Source organism: Capricornis sumatraensis, chromosome 19, assembly GCF_032405125.1.
Source record: "Capricornis sumatraensis isolate serow.1 chromosome 19, serow.2, whole genome shotgun sequence".
In the NCBI taxonomy this organism is placed as follows: domain Eukaryota; kingdom Metazoa; phylum Chordata; class Mammalia; order Artiodactyla; family Bovidae; genus Capricornis; species Capricornis sumatraensis.
The window spans coordinates 75328305-75346937 of NC_091087.1; the positions used below are offsets into that span (position 1 = coordinate 75328305).

At 43.9% G+C, this 18633-nt stretch overlaps 1 protein-coding gene across 1 annotated transcript in view; it reads right to left on the reverse strand.

The window, feature by feature from the left end:
- PPP1R13B (protein phosphatase 1 regulatory subunit 13B) overlaps positions 1–18633 on the reverse strand; it is a 73595-nt gene that overhangs the window by 42590 nt on the left and 12372 nt on the right. The window lies entirely within an intron of this gene.

The following is an 18633-nucleotide window of genomic DNA, read 5'->3' on the forward strand; positions in this document are numbered from 1 at the left end:
ACATGTTCCTTCCTTTGTGATCCAGTAACCCTCCACACACATTATTACATCACAGCGCCAGCCTGTCTACCTCCCTCCCCAGGCCCCAGGCAATTCACTTTGGAATCATCAGGATCTGATGCCTGCGAGGCTCCCTGAAATCTGTTCGACTCCACGAATGACACACAAAATGCAAAGTCTCCACCACACCCCAGAACTGGAGAACCACTATACAAGTGCTAAGTGAGACACATCCAATCCGTTCGGTAAACAAGCATTTTCATGCATTTCTTCTGGAAATTATAAACACAGTTCTATTTTACAAGAAATAGAACAGTTCTTTCTGATCCTTGATCCAGACAAATTTTTTTTATGTCGGGGGTCTTAAACACATAAACTGGTTGGAATCTGTATAATTTGGAATAAAACAGGTAAATCCTGGATCTACTACAAACAAGTCCAGAACTTGAAGGGCCTTAATGCCATACCAGTTTCACAAGAACAATCAAATAGATTTTTATTTTTATTTACACATTTATTTTACAGTTCTAATGATAAATCTGGAGTGGGAAATGGCAAACCACTGGAATATTCTTGCCAGGGAAATCCCATGGACAGAGGAGTCTGGCGGGCTACAGTCCACAGGGTCACAGAGCTGGATACAACTGAGCACGAATCCACACGTGGCAAATATCCTCCCATGTGACGTCACAGGCTATGCTTTTTAAGGTCTAACAATAGATTTTCCCAAGCCACAGTTTATAAATCGAAATTTCAAGGCAGCGAAAAATTTTTTTAAAATTATCTTCTGCTGTAACTACAGCTCACTAATGACCAGGAGAGGGTCCCGCTTCTCTCCGTTCCTCAGCCCTTGCAGCCTCATCCTGCAGCCTCACACCCACTACAGGGTCCATGGCTTGTTCTCCATACTCTGAGCTAGTGAAGGTTTGCATAACCATGTGCTTCGGGAAGCCGGGCCTCTGGCCAGAACCAGTCTCACGTGCTCACACCCACCACGGGCACAGGGTGGCATCCATAAAGACACGGATTGTGCTTCTCTGCTCAGAAAGCAGATTTCTTTAGGAACCTGTTGTCAGAATGAATGATGGTGTGACACTCTGGGGATGCTTTCTGGATTACCAAGACGTGTGAATAAGTTCAACATGATGGGAGAAGCAGAGGAGAGGCAGAATGGCAAAGTTGTGAGTCTGAACATTAATTCTTAAAAGTTAAGAACTCCCAGATAACTGATCCAAAAGTCACTACACATTCTTTCGGTTTTTAATTCTATTTTAAAGTCTTTACTAAACCCTATCTTTCCTAATCTTAGCACAATCCATTTCCTCTAATCTCTATTACTCAGTCAAAGCTAACTTTATTACAGTCATGAGATTTAAAAGCTTTTGAGATAAATTAAGCTGGCATTGACCTGGATGCCATACTTCCTAAAGCATCTTCTAAAATTAGAGCTGAAAAGGCATGGGGCTGCTGCCATTATTACAGCAAGGTTTCCCCAGATTAAAAGAAATGGAAGGACATTCAACACAAGCAACACGTGCATCCACTTTTAAAAGTATCTTTGAAACCACAACATATCTTACAGTTGGCAGCATGTCACAATCTAAGGGGCAGCGCTGTTTTTTTCTTTCTTAATAGTATATATAGAGATGAAATCCACTAGAGTTAAGGGTTAAGAAGACAAAGAAAACAAAGTTATTGTTTATTCTTCCTAAAAGATTAATATACTGAAAATAAAGACCTGGCTAACCGCAGGTAGAGACGCACACACCGATTTACACTGTGCGCTGCCACAAGCAGAGCGGATGCGACGGACGCTTTCATACCTCTTCTCACCCCGTCCCCTCTGCCCAGACAAGCCACGCTGCCAGGCTCCCCGGCCCCGTCCCTCCCCCTCCATCATCCGCAGTCGTCCACCTCCTCGAGGAGCATTTCCTGACACACTGTCTCCCCATCCTGGCCTGGTGAGAGTCAGAGCTTCCTCCTTTGCTCTCCTGTAACAGACCGTGGCTATTTCTGGCACAACATTCTTGCACTAAATTATCAATGGTTTTCATGATTATATCTTCTACTAAAACAGTGTTTGTGACTCACAGGGGTGAGCTGTGACCCCATTACTTGCTCAAAATTATCTAAGTGTGTCCCAAGTTGCACATATTTTTATGTTTTAAAAACTTGTTTAAAAACCCCAAAAAGCCACAGGCCGCTGTGAGCAGCACCTCTGTTCTCTAACTCAGTGCCGGAGTGGACTATTCTGATGAGCGGTGCTCGGTAAGTGAAAGACAGAGGCAGCCTAGCAGGCAGCCACTAGCATAACCATATCGAATCCCGCAAGAGGGCACCTAATCCTCACTCCTAAGGTCATCTGAGCTCCATCAAGAAAGCCACTAGGATCGGCCACTGATGTAAGGAACCGCCTGGGGGGAGCCTGTAAGGCCTTTGTCCGCCTCGCCGGCCCGTCTGAAGCAGCCTTCCTATCTCACTGCCGCCTCTCACCACTTCGTTCACTTCGCATTCCCCACCACCTTACACACCTGTGTGAGCTGTGTATTTGTTTATCCTCTGTCTCCTTCCACTAGAACTTAAGCTCCCGAAGAGTAGGGATTTAGCTAGTTCACTGCTGTATCACTACTGCCTAGAGCAAAGCCTGGCACAGAGTAGGCACTCAACCGACTCCCCCAAGTATATAAAATAATTATTTTTAAAGTAGGTGGCATCACAAAGGGTAGGTGTCTGCCTTCTTATACTATCTTCAAAGTCTCAAATAGGATAAAAAGATCAATACTATACCCCTCTAGTAGCCGAGTTACTCCACACTAGGAGGAAAAGAACCTCTTAAAAATGCTAGTGTAAGTCAGAAGCCTGTACACACATATGTGATATTTGGCAGATTCCACTCAAACCTAGACATCGCAGCCATCCCTGGGTAAAGCCTTCCCGCTTTCCACAGGTGGCACTGCAGGGTGCCAGGGTGCGAGCTCCACCTCTCCCCCCACACACACACTCCTGCAAATCTGGGGGAAAAGAATTAACTCCAAAGAATGAACAGTTTAGTAAGATCATATTAAGTTCAATTCCCATGACTAGAACTTGCATTATTTTGGCAAAGAACTAGAACTAGCCTTTGAACAATAATGAAAAATTTTTTCTAAATAAGTGAGAAACATTTAACACTCTTGAGAGGACAGATACATTTAAATATTTGAGTTGCATCTACTTATAAGAAGAAACTAATACAGCTACTGCTGCTGCTAAGTCACCTCAGTCGTGTCCGACTCTGTGCCACCCCACAGACCAGGCTCCCCTGTCCCTGGGATTCTCCAGGCAAGAACACTGGAGTGGGTTGCCATTTCCCCCTCCAATGCATGAAAGTGAAAGTGAAGTCACTCAGTCGTGTCCGACTCTTCGTGACCCCATGAACTGCAGCTCACCAGGCTCCTCTGTCCATGCGATTTTCCAGGCAAGAGTACTGGAGTGGGGTGCCACTGCCTTCTCCATAATACAGTTAAGTGACCTTTAAATTAGATCCTCAAAAACCATATCAATTATGTTTAGTTCAAGTCACTGTTTTTATTTGCTTTAATAATTTAGTTTTTTTAAATATATATTCCATCATAGGAAAACTTCCTCTCAATAGCTTGAACTGGAGAAATCTGGTTACACACTATTCCTGGGAACACAAAATACACATCTCAGCTTCCCTTCATCTAACTTATTTAGTCCCTCCAGTATTTAAAAGCATATGCATTTGGGGGGAACCTGTCTAAAACCTTGTAGAAATGCAAAACTCATGAACCTTCTCATAAAGACTAGGTATGCTGTAAGTCCATAGCATGTGTGGAGGTGAAGCAGCTGAGCAAATCTAGTCTCCAAAACTTAAAGAATCCCTGAATAGGAAAAGGGCAGTACCAACCCTTGACACCCCTACTCATCGATGCTGGGAATCACTGCCCAGAATGTCCGCTGCTTTACTGACTCTGTTCAGGGAACATTATGGAAACAGAAGAGACACTGATTTTCAACCACAGCTTGTGACCTACTAACATGCTGTATAATCAGTTAGTGCCCTCGGGGCCAGTTTTGTTTTTAATGGAGCAGAACAATATAAAACAGTATTATAATACACTGCAAATCAACTATACTTCAGTATAAAATAAAAACTTAACCCCCCCCCACACACACACACACACAAATTATTAAGAAAATGAAAAGACCAGCCTGGGAGAAGATATTTATAAAACACGTAACTGATAAAGAACTTGTCTCCTAAATATACACAACTGAAAATTCAGTAAGATGAAAACAAAGGACCCAATCAAAAAGTGGATAAAAGATCTACACACCTCATCAAAGAAAGCACCGCCCACCTAACAGACCGCCCAAACTCCAGAACACTGCCGATGCCAGGTGGTGGGGAAGAAGCCGAGCACAGCGGCACAGCCATTCTGGAAGACAGCCTCACAGCTTCTTCCAAAACTAAACGTACTCTTACCATGGGGTCTAACAATTAAAGATTCTTGGCATCGATCTAAGTGAGTTGAAAACTCATATCTAGACAAAAACCTACACATGGATGCTCACAGTAGCTTTATTCATAACTGTCAAAGCTTGGGAGTCACCAAGACATCCTTCAGTAGGTGAATGAATGGATAAACTGTGGTGCGTCCAAAGGACACCAAGCGGCGATAAAAACAGCTATCAAGGCACAAAAAGACACAGGAAACAAACACAGACGGCTAAGCGAAGAAAGCAGTCTGCAAAGGCCACATGCTGTATGACTCCAATTAAATGACATTCTGAAAAATAAAACACTGTGGAGATGTTTAAAAAAAAAATCAGTGGTTGCCAGGAGTTGAGGGCGGGAGGAAGGATGAGTAAATGAAACACTAAGAATTTTTTCAGGCAGTGAAACGACTCAGTATGATCCTCTACTGGAAGATAAAAGATGCTCGACATTTGTCCAAACCCACAGAACTGTACGACAGACACAGTGAACCCTCATGGAAACTACGGTCTTCAGTTGATCGTGTCTGAACATTGGCCTAGGTGCTGCCATCTGCACTTCACACATCCTCAATCCTCACACCAACCCTATGGGACAAACACCGCCCTTCATTTTACACATTAGGGAAAGGAAACCTGGAGAGGTTAAATAACTTGTCCAAGGTCACCGAGCTAATGAATGCCAGGCCAGGATTTAACCCTGATCTGATTGACTTCAAAGCTACAGTCTGAATCACTACTCTAAACCACTCCAAAAGAAAAAAGAAAAACAGCGAAATTTTAATAAATACCTTCGTACTTAGAATGTACTTGCCATTACTATGTAACTTCTCAATTAACCAAGTGTTATCTAGTGTCTACAGTTGAAAGAATCTGAAATGTACAAGTTAATCATATAAGGGAATCAGATAAAGAATCATGCATTTTTTTCTAATTATTCAACTATAAAGATGATCTCCTAATAGATGTTCTAATTACATTTTACTGACCTTACAAAATTTTAATTCAGGTATATTAACAATTCTCAGAATAAGGCTTCCTTTTCCTACATATTTTTTTGTAAAATTCAAGAAAATATATTCCTATATGTATTTTTGAAAAACACTGATCTAATCCTAGGTATATACCCTAGAGAAGTATGTCTACACAAAAACGTGAACAAAAAAATTATAGCATAACTATAGTCACAGTCATAACAGCAAAAAAGTGGAAATAGTCAAAACCAATGAATGGATAAACAAATGTTGTATACCTGTCTTTACCACGGAATATTACTTGACCATGAAAAGGAATGAAGAGAACGCTACATTCCTTAGATAATGGATAAACCTTAGAGACGCGATGCCAAGTGAAAGAAGCCAGATACAGAAGGGCATATGCTGTTATGACCCCACCTACACAAGATGTCCAGAGTCGGCAAATCCACACAGAAAGCGGATGAGTGGCTGCCAGGGGATGAGAGGAAAGACGACGAGGAAGTGACTGCTAACGGGCACCAGGGTTCTTCTTGGGGTGATGAAAGCATTCTAAACTTAGCTAGTGGTGCTGGTTACACAAGCCTGTGGATATACTAAAACCACTAAATTGTATACTTCAAAGGCATGAATGTGATAGCATGTGAATTATATATCAATAAACTTATTTTTAAAATATCTAGCTATACCAGTTATTCAACCTATTCAATCAGTATTTTTCCTAATGGAAATAACTTTAAATAAATATTAAATCATTTCTTTGTATTTATTTTTCTTCTCTCTAGTAATAAAGATTTATAATTAGACAAATCCTGTTTTTTCATGTCTGCTAATACCAAAAGTCAAGTACTATTAATCCTTCTGCCAGCAGGAAATAAAACTCAAAACAGAAATAATTAGTATAACAATGTCTCTGAAGAGCACTTTAATATAATCATGTGTATAGACAATACTATCTATCTGTACAAAATCAGAACACAATTTACACAGAAAAGTAAGTCCAATAGCCCTCCTAGCTTTTTACAAATGACTCTATTTTGTCCTTTAGGTTTGAGCCATCTCTTAAAAACCATGATGCTACTTTGAATTTGCTTATAATGCTCTGAGTTACCATTTTCAAAATGTTTCTCCTCCTTAGGAAACTAAGCAAAACTCAAGTGTAGAAAGCAAACGTCTCAGTGCCTGGAGATTATCTATGTCATTTACAAAGAAAAAAAATACTTCAAAAGCTGACTCTTGGGCTTCACGGAATCTAAATTCAGGCTCTAATGGCATGGACCATGATAAGACGTCCTAATGAAACAAGACAGACCACAGTTGGTGCAGCAGAGTGATACGGTGGATAGGGTTTCACCTCATCAGGGGAGGCCCACGGAAGACGAAGTTTGATGTTAGCACCATTCAACAACAACTGTAACCAGGATCTGGAAATCACTATAAAAGGAAAACTAAACACTAAGTTACTAATTTCCACACAAAACCCACTATTTTTTCTAAAGGCTTGCCTAAGTTTTGTCGGTAAAAGACCAAGACCTCAGGGTTTTTAAATAAGTTTTCATAATAAATGCCTTGTCTATAGCCTAGGCTTATGGAAACTGCTTGTTGGAAGGAGGAGACATACAGAGCTCCGCTGTTTCTTTTTAAATTCTGCTAGTACTGACATAGCTCAGAGGTTAAAGCATCTGCCTGAGAGTGCAGGAGACCCAGGTTCGATCCCTGGGTAGGGAAGATCCCCTGGAGAAGGAAATGGCAACTCACTCCAGTACTCTTGCCTGGAGAATCCCATGGAGTGAGGAACCTGGTAGGCTACAGTCCATGGGGTCGCAAAGAGTCGGACACGACTGAGCGACTTATTTACTTTACTTAGTGCTGACATATCTAGGTGCTTAAAATGAGAACTGAAGTTTCTAACCAGATACTTAACTTCAAAGGACTTTTACAATTTGTTAATAGTAAAAACGGCTATGACTTCACTGCTTACTATGTTCGCAGACAGGCTATTTACCCACATCACATCACTGAACTCTCCCAACAGTCTATGGAACTAGGTGCTGGGATGACCGTCACCGCAGACAGAGTAAAGGACTGCCCGAGGTCATATGACTAAGAAGTGCCAGAGTGTCTGACCCAAGAGTGTCTGACTCCAAAGCCTAAGTTTCTACCTGAAAAGTTCAGGAACAAAGCAGTGAACACCTAAAACAAGAAAAAGCCCAGAACCATTCAAGCTCTTCTTCCCTGTGAAGCTGTAGGAGACAATCTCCATTCAAGAGTTACGAGATAGTGACAAACCATTGTGTTTGTAACTGAAGAACTCAAATGCATGACACACACATTTCCTTGAAAAGCAGAACACTGTAAGAACCCAGAAGAGAAAATCAGCAGAGACTCATTACAGAACCCAAAGGTCAGCCTATTCCACAGCCTGGATGGCCTCTGGGCAAAAAATCTTATTGCAAAATTCACTATGACTGTACAGTGAAGTGACTCAAGGGATTAGATCTGACAGAGCTCCCGAAGAACTATGGACGGAGGTTCGTAACACTGTACAGGAGGTGGTGACCAAAACCATCCCCAAGAAAAAGAAATGCAAAAAGGCAAAACGGCCGTCTGAGGAGTCCTTACAAATAGCTGAGCAAACAGAAGCAAAAGGCAAAGGAAAAAGGAAAGATATATCCATCTGAATGCAGAGTTCCAAAGAATAGCAAGGAGAGATAAGAGAGTTTTCCCAAATGATTAATGCAAAGAAATAGAGGAAAACAATAGAATGGGAAGGACCAGAGATCTCTTCAAGAAAAATCAGAGATACCAAAGGAACATTTCATGCAAAGATGGGCACAATAAAGGACAGAAACGGTAAGGACCTAACAGAAGCAGAAGAGATTAAGAAGAGGTGGTAATATTACACAGAAAAACTGTACAAAAAAATGTCCTAATGACCCGGATAACCATGATGGTATGGTCACTCACCTAGAGCCAGACATCCTGGAGTGTGAAGTCAAGTGGGCCTTAGGAAGCATTGTTACAAACAAAGCTGGTGAATGTGATGGAATTCCAGCTGAGCTATTTAAAATCCTCAAAGATGATGCTGTGAAAGTGCTGCACTCAATATGCCAGCAAATTTGGAAAACTCAGCAGTGGCCACAGGACTGGAAAAGGTCAGTTTTCATTCCAAACCCAAAGAAAGGAAATGCCAAAGAATGATCAAACTACCACACAATTGCACTCATCTCACACACTAGCAAAGTAATGCTCAAAATTCTCCAAGTGAGGCTTCAACAGTATGTGAACCGTGAACTTCCAAATGTTCAAGCTGGATTTAGAAAGGCGGAGGAACCAGAGATCAAACTGTCCACATCTGCTAGTTCACTGAAAAAGCAACAGAGTTCCAGAAAAACATCTATTTCTGCTTCACTGACTATGCCAAAGCCTTTGACTCTGTGGATCACAATAAACTGTGGAAAATTCTTAAAAGAGATGGGAATACCAGCCCACCTGACCTGCCTCCTGAGAAACGTGTATGCACGTCAAGAAGCAGCAGTTAGGACCCTGTGTGGGACAACAGACTGGCTCAGGATTGAGAACGGAGTATGACAAGACTGTTTATTGTCACCTGCTTATTTACCGTATATGCAGAGTACATCATGAGATATGCTGAGACTGCCAGAAGTATCATCAACCTCAGATATGCAGACGACATCACTCTAACGGCAGAAAGTGAAGAGGGACTAAAGAACCTCTTCATGCAGGTGAAGGAGGAGAGTGAAAAGGCCAGCTTAAAACTAAATCTTAAAAAAACTAAGATCATGACACATGGCCCCATAGCTTCATGGCAAATAGAAGGGGACGAGCTGGAAGCAGTGACAGATTTTCTCTTCTTGAGCTCTAAAATCACTGTGGATTGTGGGATGGTGACTGCAGCCATGAAAGTGAAAAGACAACTGCTTCTTGGCAGGAAAGCTATGGCAAACCCAGACAGTGTGCCGAAAAGCAAAGACATCACTTTGCTGACAACGGTTCGTATAGTGAAGGCCAGGGTCTTTTCAGGAGTCACGAATGGTTCTCAGAGCTGGATCATAAAGAAGGCACTGTGCCAAAGAGTTGATGCTTTTGAACTGTGGTGCTAGAGGAACTCTTGAGAGTCCCTTGGGCAGCAAGACCAAACTAGTCAATCTTAAAGAAAATCAACTCTGAATACCCATTGGAAGTACTGATGCTGAAGTTCCAACACTTAGGCCACTTGCTATGAAGAGCCGACTTACTGGAAAAGACCCTGATGCTGAAAACGATTGAAGGCAGGAGGAGAGGATGACAGAGGATGAGATGGCTGGTTGGCATCACTGTGCAATGGACACGAATCTGGGCAAACTCCAGGAGATGGCAGGAGGGAGACAGGGAGGCCTGGCATGCTGTGGTCCACGAGGTCAAGAAGAGTTGGACACGACTTGGCAACTAAACGACAACTAGAAGCTCTTGTAGGTCTTCACAGAGCCGTTCAACTTCAGCTTCTTCAGCATTAGAGGCCGGGGCACAGGCTCGCTTCACTGTGACACTGAACAGTCTGCCCTGGAAACAAACTGAGATCATTCTGTCGTTCTGCAGTTCCAGGTACTGCATTTAGGACTCTTGTTGACTATGAGGTCTACTCCATTCTTTCTAAGGGATTCTTGCCCACAGTAGTAGACACAAAGGTCATCTGAATTAAATTTGCCCATTCCTGTCCACTTTAGTTCACTGATTCCTAAAATGCTGATGTTCACTCCTGCCATCTCCTGTTTGACCACTTCCAATTTACCAGGATTCATGGACCTAACATCCCAGGTCCCTATGCAAGACTGCTCTTTATAGCTTCAGACTTTACTTTCACCACAAGACACATCCACAACTGGGGGTCGTTTCTGCTTTGGCCCACTCTCTTCATTCCTTCTATAGCTATTTCTCTCTTCTTCGCCAGCAGCACACGGGACACCTACTGACCTGGAGGCTCATCTTCCAGTTTCATATCTTTTTGTCTTTTCATATCGTTCTGGTCCCATCACTTCATGGGATGGGACACAATGGAAAATGTGATAGACTTCATTTTCTCGGCTCCAAAATCACTGAGGACAGTGACTGTAACCATGAAATTAAAAGACCCTTACTCCTTGAAAGACAAGCTATGACAAACCTAGACAGTGTATTAAAAAGCAGAGACATTTCTTTGTTGACAAAGGTCGGTATAATCTAAACTATGGTTTTTCCAATAGTCATGTACAATATGAGAGGGGGACAATAAAAAAGGCTGAGCGCTGAAGAATTGATGCCTTCAAACTGTGGTGCTGGAGAAGATTCCCGAGAGTCCCTTGGACTGCAAGGAGATCAAACCAGTCAATCCTAAAGGAAATCAACCCTGAATATTTATTGGAAGGACTGATGCTGAAGCTCCAATATTTCGGCCACTGGACTCAAAGAGCAGACTCATTGGAAAAGACCCCAATGCTGGGAAAGATTGAAGGCAGGAGGAGAAGGGGAAGACAGAGGACGAGATGGCTGGATGGCATCACCAACTCAATGGACATGAGTTTGAGAAAACCGGGAGATGGTGATGGACAGGGAAGCCTGGCGTGCTGCAGTCCGTGGGGTCACAAAGAGTCAGACACAGCTGAGAACTTACCATCAACAATACCGTTCGCGGGCTTCTCCAGGCAAGAAGGCTGCAGTGGTTTGCCATTCCCTTCTCCAGCAGTGCACGTTTTGTCAGAACTCTCCACCGTGACCCGTCTGTCTTGGGTGGCCCTGCACGGCATGGCTCACAGTCTCTGAGCTCCGCACGGCTGTGGTCCGTGGGGTCATTTTGGCTAGTTTTCTGTGATTGTGGTTTGCTCTAGAGGCCATGGGGCTGCAGCCCTTGCTTCTTCTGTGTCCTCTGATGGGTAGAAAACTTGTGCGAGCCTCCTGATGGGAGGGACTGGCTACTGGGGAAACCGGGTCTCGCTCTGGTGCGCAGGGCCATGCTCATGCTTTTGTGCATGTGTGCTAAACTGCTCTAGTCCTGTCTGACTCTTCGCGACCCTGTAGCACCGGGCTCTTCTGTCCATGGGATTCTCCAGACAAGAACACTGGGGTGGGGTGCCATTTCCTTCTAGGGGACTGAAACTGAGTCTCTGCATGGGCAGGTGGGTTCTTTACCACTAGAGGGCTGTGCTCAGTACATCTTTAAGCCAATTTTCTGCTGACGGGTGGGGGCTGTGACCCCTCCCTGTAGTTTGGCCTAAGGCGGCCCCGTCCTGCAGTCTGCAGTCCCTATAGTAGCATGCCAGGCTCTATGGAAGGGCTAACCGTAACCTCCTCAAACAGGACTTACTCCAACACGCTGTGCCCCCCAGGCCTGCTACTGCCAGCGCCCCGGCCACAGGGCAGGCCACCGGTGACCCACGCCTCCCCAGGAGACTCCCAAACACGCATGGACAAGTCTGGCGCAGCCTCTTACGGGTCACTGCTCCTTTCCCTCAGGTTCTGGTGCGCACAGGGTTTTGTTTGTGCCCTCTGAGAGTCTCTTTCCCCTAAGCCTGCGTAGCGGAACTCTGCGGCTCCATACACTGCTACAAAACAGTCTCCTTCCCTCTCTGCTGCAAAAACAGTTACAATTGTTGGCTCAGCATTCAGTGTCTCACAAGAATCCATATTTTAACACAAAAATAAAACAATGTGTCCCCTAAGGTAATATTCACGCCAGTCCTGTTAAATGCATACATTTTAAGCTGCAAATCTGAGAGGACGGTACACAGGTGCCTCAATTTTCTTTTCAATAGTCACTAAAATTGTTTGGGGAAAAAGATAAAAAATATTTTTTGGTAGTCTGAGTTAGCATAAGTGACCATTTGCTTCTTAATGCATTTGTAAAGGCATTCAATTCAATTAAAAGAGATACACTGAGAATTTAAAATTTAAGCTATCAGAAAGATCAGTCATCAGATCCTGGAGCCAGAAAGTAGCCTTATCTATGATAACCACCGCTCTTTCCCCATTTACAGATGAGGAAGCAGAAGCCCAGAGAAGGAAATAATTTGTCAAGGCTAATAAATCTTGTTAGTAACAAAACCAAGACTGAAATCAGGTCTCTTGATTCTCAGCCAGACAGGCTTCCTCTCCCTCAGCAGTTTATTTAGTTACACCGTTGACTTAATATTGGACGACAAGGTCTGTGAACTGTCCAGCAAGAAGTCTGACATACAATGTCCTCTCAAGTCTAATTTCCTCCCCTTTTTATTTAAATGCCTGGCAACAGCTTTGGGCACTGTGAAAACCAGGAAAACCCCAGGACTTTAAAAATCACAGAAATGAACTGAAATTAAATTACAAAGAGAATCATGGAATAAAACTGACACAGGAACACACTATCACGAGCAAATGATAAAGGGCAGCTGATCATAAATCAGCCCTATAATAAAATTTGAAAATGACTCCATGACCATCAACAGGATCCTGAAAAAGAAAACTTGGTGACCCTATCAGTTAAAAATAATGAAGTCCAAGGAATTCAACTGGAATGTAACTGAGGCGACCATATAATTAAACACATGGCCACTGCGAATGAAAATAAAGGTGCTAACAAAACAAACTGCCAGGACAACGAGCAACAAGCCAAGGCTTTCTCTTGTACACCTGGATGTATAGGCATCAGTGTAAATCACACCTAGGGAACCACACTGTTTCATCGGCCACAAAACCCTCTGAAGGGAAGAGTTCCACGAAGCAGCAATATTTTAAAAATCAGGACTAAAGAGAAAACAAAAACTACACAAACAGATATATATATATATTTTAGTGAAGATTCATTCCAACTACCTACCTCACCAGCAGGTGAAAAGCAAGCCTTATAAGATGACTCATCAATCCTACCTCAAAAAAATTCGTATCCACCCTCCTCCAACAGAAACAAGGAAAAGAACCACTTATGCCACGTCAGTGAGAGCGGCGGGAGCTTCATCCCCATTCTATGGGAGGAGGAGCAGCGTCCAGAAAGGATTATATTGCTCAAGGTCGGAATCTAAACCCAGGGATGACATCGAAAGCCAGGCTCCCAGGTCTCTTTCAGGATAACTACCATAGCTTGGCAGGCCACCTTTCTCCTTCCCTTCAAGATGAGGCAGGCACTGTTCTTATCCTCAAAAAAGAGAAACAGGTGTGGAGAGGTCTTCACATGGGCTTAGCACACTTAACCCTTCTGAGGGTCCTCCTCTTTCAGGACCACAAGGACCCTCCTCCCCAGATCTGGGCCTTAGGGGACAATCAAGGACCCCCACACACAACCAAGATCCTACAGTCAAGCAATCAGCTAATCTTGGAAATTCAAGCCACAGAACCCAGCTTCAGCCTTCAAGGGGTCTGCCGCCCTCCCCACTGGCTGCTCTGTCCAGCAACAGTGGTGACGATGCCCGCTTCCTGACCGACACTCGCCACGCGCTGGACCTCGCCTGAGCGTTCTCCGTGCATGATACCGTTCAGTCCTGCCACATATCCTGGGGAAGAGGTTTTGCTTTTTGCTTTTTGCTATTATTCTTATTTTTTAGGTGGTAAATTAACACACATGTAATCTTCTTTAATCTAACAACAGATATAAAAAGACGGCTCCCCTAATGACTCACACTTTTAAACAGCTGGTATATACCCTTGCGGCTCAGACGGTAAAGGGTTTGCCTGCAGTGTGGAGACCCGGGTTCGATCCCTGGGTCGGGAAGATGCCCTGGAGAAGGAAATGGCAATCCACTCCAGTATTCTTGCCTGGAAAATCCCATGGATGGAGGAGCCTGGATGGCTACTGTCCATGGGGTCGCAAAGAGTTGGAGACGACTGAGCGACTTCAGTTCACTTCACTTCATATACCCTTGCAGACCTTTCTCTTCACCACAAAGCTCTTTTCTTTTTCCCAGTGAGACCACGTTAAGTAGAAAATCGGTTTTCCACCAACAATTCATTTGAGGCATTTTTCCACAATTTACACAGTTCTGCCTCTTTTTTAAAAAGGCTATATATTATTTCTTCCTATGGCCACAGCAGAATTGATTGAGCGAGAGGCGCTGTTACTTTCAGATGAGCAGATAAAGCTCTGACAGGTGTGTGACTTAAGGCCACACAGTAAGCGGCAGGGACAGGGCTAGACCCAAGCCTACCTGATTTCAAAGCCTGTGTTCTCAAACACTGGGTCCCACAGGACACCTGTTTTGAATGTTTCTGTCAACTAGACTACAACCCCTTTCAAGACAGTGAATTAGTGTCTTTAAGTCTCCAATGCCCAGCACTGCATTGGCATATAATAAAGTTAGTACATGCTTGTATAAATAGCTGCTGAACGTCAGTTGTCTGGTGCCACGTTTACCTTCCCTCCCATGCCATTCTTACCCTGCACAGGGCCCTGGCGCATCATGGAGGCACGAACGTACCTGCTGAAAGTACAGCTCTCCCGCCCAGAAGAGAACTGCCTCCTGTTCTCGGCTGGGCCACTTGGTCCCTCTCCGCCTCAGAATTCAAATGCAATGCAAGCTCAGAGCCCACCTGCTTCTCCAGAACTTCCCTGAGAGGGCTTTCGCGTGCAGACCCCTCTGTTCAACTATCACAACACCGCCAGAAGCTGGCACTAGAAAGGACCTTAGCAGTTATTCATCCTGGACTCCTCCTCACTTTATAGTAATGGAGAGAGTAATCCACAGTTTTATGACAAACTGGTAAGGCTTTAACCTACAAGAAGTTGAAAATTTCAGAATAAAAGGAAAGGCACTTAAAGGAGAGTTTGCTGCGTACCACTCAGGGAGGGAGAAGGCAAGATAAGAAGGCAGTGAAATTTTATTTAATATGAAAATCTAAATGTGCATTTGAGCCTCCCAAAAAGTACTGCTCCTAAGTTTGCAGTCTTGACTCTTCAGTGGTGCAGAATTCTGACCTTGGCAACCTCCAGCATCACACTGCTCTGAATATTAGCCAACGCCTCACTGACTATTGCATCACTAACCATAAAGCTGCAGATTAAGAGGCTTTAATGACAGTTCTGCATAACAAAAAGCTGGCAAAACAAACACAAAAGTAACTTTCCATCACATTTAGTCACGGGACTCAGCTACTTTGACTTGACTACTGACAGCATAAGTGGCTGCTATCATTGATATAAAAACAGCCCACCTTTCCTCTCAGTCTGAGCGTTCTTTGGCATTGTCTTTCTTTGGGAATGCCAAAGAACGCTCAAACTACCGCACAATTGCACTCATCTCACACGCTAGTAAAGTAATGCTCAAAATTCTCCAAGCCAGGCTTCACCAAGATGTGAACTGCGAACTTCCAGATGTTCAAGCTGGTTTTAGAAAAGGCAGAGGAACCAGAGATCCAATTGCCAACATCTGCTGGATCATCGAAAAAGCAAGAGTTCCAGAAAAACATCTATTTCTGCTTTGTTGACTATGCCAAAGCCTTTGACTGTGTGGATCACAATAAACTGTGGAAAATTCTGAAAGAGATGGGAATACCAGACCACCTACCTGCCTCCTGAGAAATCTGTATGCAGGTCAGAAAGCAACAGTTAGAACCAGACATGGAACAAGACTGGTTCCAAATAGGAAAAGGAGTACGTCAAGGCTGTATGTTGTCACCCTGCTTATTTAACTTATATGCAGAGTACATCACGAGAAACGCTGGGCTGGAGGAAGCACAAGGTGGAATCAAGATTGCCGGGAGAAATATCAATAACCTCAGATATGCAGATGACACCACCAGAAAGTGAAAGAAGTGGCAGAAAGTGAAGAAGAACTAAAGAGCCTCTTGAAAGTGAAAGAGGAGAGTGAAAAAGTTGGCTTAAAGCTCAACATTCAGAAAACTAAGATCATGGCATCTGGTCCCATCACTTCATGGGAAATAGATGGGGAAACAGTGGAAACAGTGGCTGACTTTATTTTTTTGGGCTCCAAAATCACTGCGAATGGTGACTGCAGCCATGAAATTAAAAGACGCTTACTCCTTGGAAGGAAAGTTATGACCAACCTAGATAGCATATTCAAAAGCAGAGATATTACTTTGCCGACTAAGGTCCGTCTAGTCAAGGCTATGGTTTTTCCTGTGGTCATGTATGGATGTGAGAGTTGGACTGTGAAGAAAGCTGAGCGCCGAAGAACTGATGCTTTTGAACTGTGGTGTTGGAGAAGACTCTTGAGAGTCCCTTGGACTGCAAGGAGATCCAACCAGTCCATTCTAAAGGAGGTCAGTCCTGGGTGTTCATTGGAAGGACTGATGTTGAAGCTGAAACTCCAATACTTTGGCCACCTCATGCGAAGAGCTGACTCACTGGAAAAGACCCTCATGCGGGGAAAGATTGAGGGCAGGAGGAGAAGGGGATGACAGAGGATGAGATGGTTGGATGGCATCACCGACTCAATGAACATGGGTTTGGGTGGACTCCGGGAGTTGGTGATGGACAGGGAGGCCTGGCCTGCTGTGGTTCATGGGGTGGCAAAGAGTCGGACACGACTGAGCGACTGAAGTCCCTTTTAATTACCTCATATAAGCCTTCATATCTGATTATCAGCAATTCTGCAGGAGGACTCCTACCAGAAACCCACTGGACCATGAGGTATTCACTGTTAACAATATTTGAGGATCTGTTCAATTCTAGAGGCAAATAACCATATAAGTAGATTAAAATTAGACTCCCGAGTTTGTTTTATGACAAGACACTGCAGTGTCATAGGACACATAAAACAAAAACCGAGTGTAAAGCAAAGGCTGACAACATATATAACATAAATTGGACACACTTACAGGATCACTCATTCATTCATTCACGAGTATTTCACTGAGACCAACAAGGCGCTGAGCACACCCTGTCAACACTGCCCCCTCATAGAACCTGGAGCTGAGACAAAGAGATACCAGGAAACTCCAGTGGAAAACTGCAGTGTGCCGCGAGACCCACAGGAGGACTGCCTGATCTGGATGCCAACTCGGCAAAGACCTGCCGAAGGAAGCAACGTGTAGGCTCAAGACTGAAGGAGTCAGCCATGACGGGAGTGGGAACGCCTGTGGGAGGCAGGAGGCGGGCAGATGATTGGTTCTTTATTCTTCTTTATTGTTGGTTCTTTCCCCATTTCTTTAACTGGAGTGCACACTCAGCTGCACCCGACTCTTTGTGACCTCAGGGACTGCAGCCCACCAGGCTCCTCTCTCCATGGGATTTTCCAGGCAAGAACGCTGGAGTGGGCTGCCGTCTCCTCCTCCAGGTTACTGAAATGTAGCTGATTTTCAACACTGTGTTAGCATCTGCTGTACAACAAAGTGAGTCAGTGATACATAAACACATAACCATCCTTTCTGGCTTCTGTTCTCATGTAGGTCATTACAGAGTACTGAATAGAGTTCTCTGTGGTGTTCAACTGGTTCTTATTAAAGACCTACTGTCTACATAGCAGTGTATATATGTCAATTCCAATCTCCCCATTTATCACCCTCCCCGCCGTAACCACAAGTTTGTTCTCTACATCTTGACTCAACTTTTGTTCTGTAAATTTGTAAACTTGTACCATTTGCTTAAATTCCGCATATAAGCAATATCATATGGTGTCTGTCTGATGTCACTCAGGGTGACAATCTCCAGGTCCCTCCACGTTGCTGCGAATGGCATGATTTTGTTCTTTTTTATGGCTGAGAAATATCCGACTGTATCTGTGCACCACATCTTCCTTATCCACGCCTCTACTGATGGACATTTGGGTTGTTTCCAAGCCCTGGCTATCGTAAACAGCGCTGCAGTGAACACGGGGGTGTATGTGTCCTCTCGAATTATGGTTCTTTCCAGATATATGCCCAGGAGTGGCACTGAAGGTTACGGCAGCTCTGTTTTTAGTTTTCTAAGGAACCTCCACACTGTTCTCCATGGTGGCTGTACCAGTGTGCATTCCCATCAACGGTGTAGGAGGGTCCCTTCCTCCACACCTTCTCCAGCACTTACTGTTTGTAGATCTTTTGATGACAGCCTTTCTGACCAGTGTGCGCTGATACCTCATTACAGGTCTGATTTGCACTTCTCTAATAATGAGTGAGGTTGAGCATCTTTTCTTGTGCCTCTAGGCCATTTAGATGTCTTGTTTAGAGAAACGTCTACTTAGGTCTGCCCATTTAATTGAGCTGTTTTTTTCATTTTGAG